A 9923-nucleotide genomic window follows, 5' to 3' on the forward strand; every position below is an offset into this window, starting at 1 on the left:
GAGCTGATGTCCTGCACCTCAGTTTGTGGGGACCAGGCAGTCACTCGTGCTCTCCCCCGGAGATCCTAAACAATTGGAGGAAACTCTAAGTCCTCCAGCGAGCGATGAAAGGGGTGTTCATACTCCGAGGGGTCGCGGTATCCTGGGAATTGCTGCTCCCTGAGGTGCGCTGGATCCGACGAGGACTGGGGTGCTAAAAATAATCCCCACTTTCCCTTTGGAAACGTGCATGTTCTTCCTCAAAGTCCAGGATGGATACCTTCAGATTATCTTTATGGGATCACTCAGTCAGGAAGCCCTGCCTCCCGCAAGGACTGGGAAGAGAATGTGGCAAATACAAAGTTAAGAAAAGCATGAACCCGGATACCTGAGAGTTCACCATCCTGTGTAAGTTTCATGTACTCAATAAATGCGGACATAGAGGACCAGCGAAAGAAGCAAGAGATGCATCTTTAAAAGGTTTGTAATCTTCCACCCAGAAAGCCTCCTTAAGTAACATGGCCTAAAGTTAGAACCAAGACATGCCCAGAAATGGATACAAAAAGATGCAGGGCAAGGATAGCTACAATTGTGGGAAAACTAGGAACAGATTAAAAATTTAAGAGATTGTTAAGTAAATGATAGTGTATTTATACAGTAGGTACTATGTAGTCATTAAAAATGATGATATATTACAATATCTAGTAACATGGAAACATTTTCATTATAGGCTGTCAAGGAAGAAGACACTGTGCAAAACCAATGTATAGGCTGAGCTCAAACTGCTTCCTATATATGAACTTATATTTGAATATATCACTTACATATCTATAATGTTATATGTCTGTGATGCATAACCAGAGAAAATCCCGGAAGTATATATACCAAGATTGAGCAGTGGCTATCCCTGGAATTAAAGCTGATTTTTTCCAGTCTGTACTCAGCCAGTGGAGACCATCGTGCTAAAACTCTCTGGCGTTAGCAGTCAGGGGCAGTAACAGGGCAGCCACATAAGGAGGAAGAAACAGGACAAGTGGACAGAAATGTTTGGACACTGCTCGGAGGCATTATCATTGGAAATTCATGGAGCCCACATTGCATGAGCTTTTTTCCAACAAATAAGCCATGGGAGGATGAGGGGTGTTGGGAGGGGAGGCCTTGGACCTTAATCTTGTATAAAAAGTAACCAGAGTCCCACTTCATATCCAGAAGCTAGGGAGGCTAAGAACATGTAGATTATAATAGGATACAACTTCTCTGGAAACAGTGACTTGCATTCATTAGCTGGCCTCTTTCCTTATTGATTTCTCCCTGTTATTTTCCCTGTTTACCTCCTCACTATGACAGAACTTCATTTCCTCCTTTGACCATATTTATACCACTGAGCACAATTCTCCTTGAAAGAGAAGACACAAAATAGGAGTTCATGGTCGCACTCGGTCATATACAGACATTACCCAGTATCCCCAGGGCAGCGGCCCTCTCCCTTTGTTTCAACGGAGCAGATGATTGACACAGCCTGAGCCCCTAATAAGATCCTGCCCAATTGCTTATTGCCTCCGTTCATCCATTAACACATTTTTCAAATGCCAACTACAAGTCAGACATCTGGTTCAGTGTTGGGTCCATAAACACTGGCACTCCTCAGGTACCTCTCCTCCCATCCTAGAGAAACGACCTCCCAGAATCCTAACTTCAGAATTTTACTGTAGAGCGGTTGATTAAATTTAGAGTTGCAACAGCTCTAATTTCCACTAAGGAAAGAAGAGGATTATCCTCTCATCCTCTTCCTCTTGTCACTTCCTCTCCACCCTCCACATATAATTACAAGAGATCATATACTATTATAATTTCACAAGGAGAGATTTTGAGGGTCTCCATAGAGATTATGCATTTGCTGGTCTCCATGGAGATACTAGCCCATGGAATTATTTTCATCCCCTGGCCCTCTTTGTCTTTTGTGTTGACTTAAGGATAACAATTGGGCAATGAATTGTGCTCTGACACATATTCAGGACCACAAAGGACATTTCCAGGCCCCTATATAGGGCCCTTCAGAATACAGAGCCCTTGGCTATCAGCTCCCCCTAAGCCGGTAAGTCGTCCCAGCAGGGCCCCAAGAGTGCAGCGGAAAACAAGAACTCAACAATCAGTCCCTTCACTTCTCCTTCTGGGTTGAAAAGATAAACACCCCCAAATGCCACTTTATAAAGAGCAGCTAGACAAGTAGCACATTAGCAATTTAAATTTACGGATTCAAGAAAGGGACTTAGATGGTGAACTTTAAAGAGAGAAATTTGAGTAGCTCAGAGAAGTAACTAACAGAAGGCTTGACAAATTCCTACACATGTTCAGCAGGTGAAGACACAAAAAGCGGAAGACAGATTATTAAGATTGGTATGACGTGACCACGAGGAAATATATGCTAGGGCCCCGGGGAAGAGATCTGGCTACGGTGGTGCAAAGGAAATTTCATTCGGTGGGCGTGGGGCTCGGAGATCAAGCTCTCAGAGCAACGTGACTCTAGTTCAGTTTGGGGTCGCACCCCGCATTTGTCTCCCGGGGCTGCCATGAAAGAGTACCGTGGGTGGGCGGCTAAACAGGAACGTTTTTCTTCACGGTGATGGAGGCTGGACGTCCAAGATCAGGGTGTCAGCGAGGTGCATTCTGCTGAGCCTTCTCTCCTTGGCCTTTTCCCTGTGTCTCCACATCGTGCGTGTACATATGCATGTGCCCGGATTTTTTCTATCAGGACACCTGCTAGATTTGATTAAGGCTGGCCCTCAGGACTTCATTTTAACTTAATCACCTCTTTAAAGACCTTGTCTGCCACTGCAGTCACGTGCACAAATGCTGATGGTTAAGACTTCAACATAGGACTGGGGGTGGGGCTCCTTGTCAGCCCTGAACCCAGCCCTTTCCCTGTACCTGCGGTTCTGGCCACCTGCTTTATCTGGTTCCTCCAGGCTCCACTCCAGGAGCGGGAGCTTCCTTTCTCCTCTCTCAAGGCCTGTGCACCATTCCACACACGTCACATTTCACATTTATGCTAATAGGCATTGCTTCATATTTCCGTGGGCGTAGTCCCTGAACTTCTTCCCATGGAGAAACTAGAGCATTAATCTCCAGCCGTCGGACAACACAGAGCAGAGAGGCAGGGAAGAGAAGCACGTATTTGCTTGGTAAAGCATTTCCAATTAGAAGAAATCATCTGAAATATGTGGCAGAATGTGCCAGAAAAGAGTTCAGAATATTTTCCAGGGAGTATTTCGAAAGTCATAAATACTCATTTCAGCCAAAAGGTTACACTTTAATAAAGTCTTTCTTTCTCTCCAGTGTCTCGTCGCCCTGAGTATCACTGGGCTTGGAGGTGAAATTTACCGGGCTGGTTGGAAGCTGAGCCCGCACGAGGAAGGGGCTTTTTGTTCTCTGTTTCTGGCATGTTCTCGGGGCTCACACCAGGGAAGATAAGGCTGTTTAGCAGGGTACATTAGAACAGGCTCACTACACAAATTCTCATGTGCAATTCTGCCTGGCAAAAAGCCAATTAACAGAGCTTGTCACCCTTTGCACAGTGGACACTTGACCCTGCCAATCAGCTCATAAAGACTCAGTACACAAAGACTCATCAAGTGTGTAGATTTCCCTCCCTCCCGAGGCTGGGTTTGCTTTCAGATGTGTCCAGAAAGGGCATAAATGAAATCATCCCCCAGAAAGGTGATGTCATCCATCCCACACTCTCAGAACTGTAGCTCCCCTCTTAAAAGCCCTTGGCCCTATTTTCTGACAAGGAAGACAAATTGTAGAAAGCGATTTTAATTTTCACTTCAAGGAGATCTAGGGAATTATGTGCTTAAGGAACATTGTATAAACCACCCGAAGGTAAAATGTGCCTGGGAGTTGTAGGCATTGGTTGCACACAGCCAGCTATGTTCAGAATCCTCAGGAAAATATCGACCTGACACAACCCTATCATCAAGGATTCACTGAAAAAAAGTAATGTAGTTTCATACCTCGATTTTCCAGCCCAGTTTTATTTCGTTTCCTATGAAGCTATTAGTCAGTGATACTATTAGTCAGTCCTCTTTAAACAAGTGATGGAAACCTAGTTCAACCCTTTATAACCGCAAAAGGGAAATTTTAGCTCCATGATGGAAATCCAAGCTTCCTGGTTGAGGCTTGGTTAAATCCAGGAGGGTGTGTTGAGTGATAAAATTGGAACGCTGCTTTTCTCTTCCTGTCTTCCCTGCTGGCCTCTGGTTACCCTTATCCTCATGTGGGTTTCCTAGATGAGGTGCCAAGATGGAAAGATAGAAAGAAGACTCCTGGCCACACCTTGGCTGCCCAGCATGTGTCCATCCATACACACATCCATACACACACACACACACAAACACACACATTCTCTTTTTCCATTTATGATTTCTTGTGTGTACCCCTCCCACCCTAACATACTACAGTCAGCCCCTGCCTAACCACCCATGTACTCATCACTTCTCCAAAGCAAGTCAGGTTCAAGCAGCTTCTACTTAGGTCATCCATTCCTACTCTGGAGGCTCTGGATAATATGTATTCCTCTTTGTCAAGTCTGGATATAGCTTTTCATAGGTCAAAAATCTGCTGTATATCTACACGGTAAATGTTAGCACACTTAATGTGTTTGATACGGGGAAAAAATTTGATAACCACCTTAAAAACTCTCATCTGAAAAGAAGGGGAGAAAAATGAGCAGGGGTCCTCATCAGTCCATGATAACATGACACCTTTCCGGAAGGTGAGACAGTTGGGGCAGGACCGGGGTCAGCCACTGGGACTCTACTTGCCTCTGTTCTCTGGAAGATTCTCCAGATTCTGTGGCTTTCCATGGCCACACTGGAGAGGAGCGCATGGAGGTTGGCCTTTCTGGAGGGTGCACTGTTTTAGCAGCCCACCTCCTATTGGTGAGGATCTGAGGTCCTGGGGATGGTCTTAAGTGCAGAGATAGCAAACTTTCTCCTTCCCTGTACCCTCAGCATCTCAGTAATTTTTCATAGCACCTCTGAGCCAAAAGAAATACCTAATAGTCCAATTAATCAAGAAGCTAGGTACAAGCAACTTAGTGGTTCTGTTTTAATAACTCAGTAGCCCTTTGAAAAATAATACCGTAAATTAGAAAATAATCTGAGGCCATCTAGGTGGCTCAGTCAGCTCAGCATCCAACTCCTGATTTCAACTCAGGTCATTATCTCGGCGTCATGAGATCAAGCCCAGAGTTGGGCCCCACACTGAGTTTGGAGCTTGCTTAAGATTCTCTCTCTCCCTCTCCCTCTACCTCTCCCTTCCCTGCTCGTGCTCTTTCTCTCTCTCAAAAAATTAAAAAATAAAAATAAAAAAAAGAAAAGAGTCTATTAACTTAATTCTTAAGTAATCGCAGTTATATGCTAAGGGGACATATGTTCCTGTTGGATACTGTACAACTTCTCAGACCTTAGAATGAGGTTGGACATATTTCTTCAATGCTTCAGTTCTTGGTACACATTGATTTTTTTATCATAGCAGCTGTCAAAATATAAGCAGATGCTTTGCGGATCTATGACATCACTGAAAAGAAGGCAACGTGATCTAATGTTGAAACTGTGAACCACCTGTCAGCATGGCATCTGACAGATGCTTAATACCGCTGCATTTCTAGAAAATGTAAACCATCTTGGGCTACCTCTGTGAACACTCAGGGCACCCTGAGGCAGAGTTTGGGAACCATGGTTTTAGGAACCAGGAACTCCCACTGCCTTCCATTCTGTCTTCTGCATGACAGTTTTTCTCTCTCGCACCTTCCATCCCTGGGTCCAGGTTTATACTTGTCTAGATTCTGTTGATTTCACACAACGGAAACCTGATTCAAATTAGCTTAAACAAAAAGAGTCATTTATCTCATTTACCTGGGAAAGCCAGTATTTATAAGCCCGTCACATCAAGTTTAAAGAGTAAAATTGTAAAAAGTGAAACTAGCTGCTGACAACTCAATTTGGGGATTCGAAGAAGGTAATCAGAACTCTGTGTGTCTCGATATTTGGGCTCATTTGGGTCCTGCTTGCCTTCCCTGCCAGACAGGCTCTTCCCATAGGAGAGCAGGATGATCATGTCATCCTTAGCCTTCATCATCCCAAAGGCTTAAGAACCCAGATAAAATGAAACATCCTTCATGATAGCTCTGCTTGAATTCATAGGGAGGATTCTGACTGTCTAGAGCAGTGGAAGGGACAGAATCATCCCACAGTTTTTTTGGGGGGGGGTGTGCCTGTACCCTAAATAAAGTCACACTGAGCAATCCGCCCTTTGCCCACTGCAGTTGGGGAATGGAGGTTTGTTCTGAGCAGCTGCTTAATCTGGCAGTGGGGAAATCTTTCTTATTAACTTCAGGATCTTAGAGAGTTGTAAAAATGAAGGACGGGCGAACTTCCTGTGAAGGGCAAGGGATATCAGTAGTTTAGGTTTGTGGGACCCGGGATCTTTATCACAGCCACTCAGCTTCACTGTTGTATCAACAAAGTAGCCACAGACAATACAATTCAAGTAAGCGGAGCGGAAACTTTGTTTGCAAACACAGCTGGTAAGCCACGTTGGCACCCTGCCTGGTGGTTTGTTGACCCCTGATCTAGATGAGTGACCTTGGTAAGCTGGGTGAGGAGTCAGACCACTGAGTTGAGTTCAAAAAGGATGAGTTTAGGGAAGTACACAAAGGAGGAAAAATAAAGTACGGCCACACTACCTGGCTATGTAGAGTTGGCAGAAAGAGACCAAGGAGCTATCCTGGACTGTGGATTGCAAGTAAGCCCTCAGTACATAATTGCAATATAAAATAAGGCAGGGTCCAAAATGCATGTATAATTGGTGAGAGGACAAGACAGCAAGTTTCTATACAGAGGATTAGGCTCTTGGGGAACATTCCTAATATTCATTTCACAATGAAAACTGAGTCATAACCAAGAATACCTATGAAGAGGGGCGCCTGGCTGGCTCAGTTGGTGGGGCTGTAATTCTTGAACTCAAGGTTGTGAGTTCAAGCCCCATGTTGGGTAGAGAGATCACTTAAAAATAAAATCGTAAAAAACAAAAACAAAACAAAACAACAGCCCAATAAAACCTATGAAGAATCATGAACTTCTCAAGGTCAGGATTGAAGTTTAGTTTTTTTCCCTTGTGATCCCAAGAGTATTTTTGGAGTGGAGATGTGAAAGAATCATATAATATATATTTGTTTATGCATGTCAGAAGCAGATAAGTTTAAAAATTAGAATTCTACTATTTAGAAAGTGCTTACAAATGGGACACCTGGGTGGTTCAGTTGTTTAAGTGTCTGCCTTGGCTCAAGTCATGATCCCCAGGTCCTGGGATTGAGCCCAGCATCAGGTTCCCTGCTCAGCAGGGAGTCTGCTTCTCCCTAGCCTCTGCCTGCCCCTCCCCCCCGCTTGTGCTCTCTCTCACTCTCTCTCTCTCTTTCTCTTTGTCAAATAAATTAAAAAAATGGAAAATGTTTAAAAACATAAGGAAACTGGGGCTTACCCACTGCCGGTGAAAAAGTACGTTGGTATAAATTCCCTAGAGGGACCTTAGTAATGTAACAAAAACCTTAAAATAGTCCTACTTTTTTTCCTATCACATTTTTGTTTCAAGATATTATACTTAAGAAATAAGTACAACTACTTAGAAAGGTAAAATGAAGATAAGCATCATATTACTGTTCATAACAAAGAAAAAATAAAAACAGTCAATGTGTCCAGTTATAAGGGTTTGGCTAAAAGTTTATGATTCACTCATAGAATGGTAGAAATTCTATGTACCATCTTAAAATTATTGTGTAAATTAATACTAACATACCTATTAAAGATTTTCATGGCTCATATAGGGATAAGTGAGAAAAGCAAGTTATAGAAATGCAGGTACATTATAATAATATTTCTCCTTAGAGTATATGTAAAATTTTGCTCTGGCAATGGCTGAATTCTGGCCTAGGTTATTTCAGAACAATGTCATTAAGTATGACTAGAACAGGTAGATGAATTAATTAATAGATTAATAAATTTCTTAAAATGTGTTTGATGTGGGACGCCTGGGTGGCTCAGTTGGTTAAGCAGCTGCCTTCGGCTCAGGTCATGATCCCAGCATCCTGGGATAGAGTCCCGCATCGGGCTCCTTGCTCGTCAGGGAGCCTGCTTCTTCCTCTGCCTCTGCCTGCCATTCTGTCTGCCTGTGCTCACTCTCTCTCCCTCTCTCTCTCTGACAAATAAATAAATAAAATCTTTAAAAAAAAAAATGTGTTTGATGTTATCAGAGAGTTAGCAAGGTGATTTGTGGAACCAAGATCCAGAAGAGGGAAAGCCACAAGAGGTAGACCTGGCTTGTGGAGCTGCTCTCCTTCCTGAGGCAACTGCTAATTTGAAAGAGACAACTGATTGGCAAAAGAGCGAAGCAGAAGTTTGGCACTTCCATAGGGCCAGGTAAGCAAAGTTGTGATTTCAGTGCTATGCGAGAGAAGTTCTGGCAAACAACCCAAACTTTTGATTGGGACCACAAAGCACTACACCCTAAAAATGAAGAAGAATCAGAAATACACTCACTCTCAGGGCACCCGAGTGGCTCAGTCAGTTAAGCGTCTTCACTCCTGATCTCAGCTCAGGTCTTGATCTCAGGGACATGAGTTCAAGCCCTACATTGGACTCTACCCTGGGTGTGGAGACTACTTAAAAAAAAAAAAAAAGAAATAGACTAACTCTCACAAAGGATAAGCCTAGCTTCAAATCAGCCCAATAAATCAGACTAAGGTGATCTGTCCTAGCCTTGTGCTATTCCAGAAGTAAACTTTAATCCTTTCTGGAGGAAGATTCCATCATCTGGAGTCTCAAACCATCGGTACATTTTTTCATAAGCAATGTATGGTACTCAATAAAAAATAACCAGGCACAGTGAAATAGAACTTACAAAATATAACCAGGCATACAAGAAGGCAAGACAGGACAGAAGACTGAGAGAAAAAGTATATAATAGAAACATAATCATGGAGATATCTAAGTAATCAGAAGAAACATTCTAAAATAAACATGACTGAATATGAATATAACAAGAAATTAAATGACAGATGGAGAATTTTCCAGAAAAATGGAAACTATAAAAATGAATCACATTTTTCCAATTCTTAAAAAAAAAAAAAGAAAGAAAAGAATCAAATGCGGATGGCTGGGTGGCTCAGTTGGTTAACCATCTGACTCTTGATTTCTGCTTAGGTCATGACCCCAGGGTCCTGAGATACCTGCATCAGGCTCTGTGTTGGTTATAGAGAATGCTTAAGATTCTCTTTCCTTCTCCCTCTACCCCTCTCCATCTAGCTTGCATGATCTCTCTAAAAAACAAAAAACAAAAAAACAAAAAAAGTTTAAAAAATTAAAAAGAATCAAATAAAAATTCTAGAAATAAAAAATATAACTGAAATTCTTAAGAACTTGATGAGTTTAAGAGCTGATCAAACACAATCGAAGACAGATTTAATAAAGAGAAATGGTGTGTGTGTGTGTGTGTGTGTGTGTGTGTGTGTGTGTACACACTGAAACTCAAAACCTGAAGTTGAATAAGAGAAGGCCGATATGAAAGAATACTGCACATATGGAGTACTGTATGATTCCACTTAACTGGAGTTTAAAAACAACTGAAACTAATCTAATAGTGTTAGACATCCAAAGTGGTTAAATTTGAGAGGATAAAAGGAATAATGATTACCTGGGAAAGAGGGGGCTATTTCTTGACCTGAGTTGTGGTTACATTGGGGTTACACTTCAAATTATTTGTCAAGCTGTTTTTGACTTGTGTAGTTTTTTTTTTTAATTTTTTTATTTTTTCAGCATAACAGTATTCATTATTTTTGCACCACACCCAGTGCTCCATGCAATCCGTGCCCTCTACAATACCCAGCA

This window comes from Lutra lutra, chromosome 3 (genome assembly GCF_902655055.1).
Source record: "Lutra lutra chromosome 3, mLutLut1.2, whole genome shotgun sequence".
Classification (NCBI taxonomy): Eukaryota; Metazoa; Chordata; class Mammalia; order Carnivora; family Mustelidae; genus Lutra; species Lutra lutra.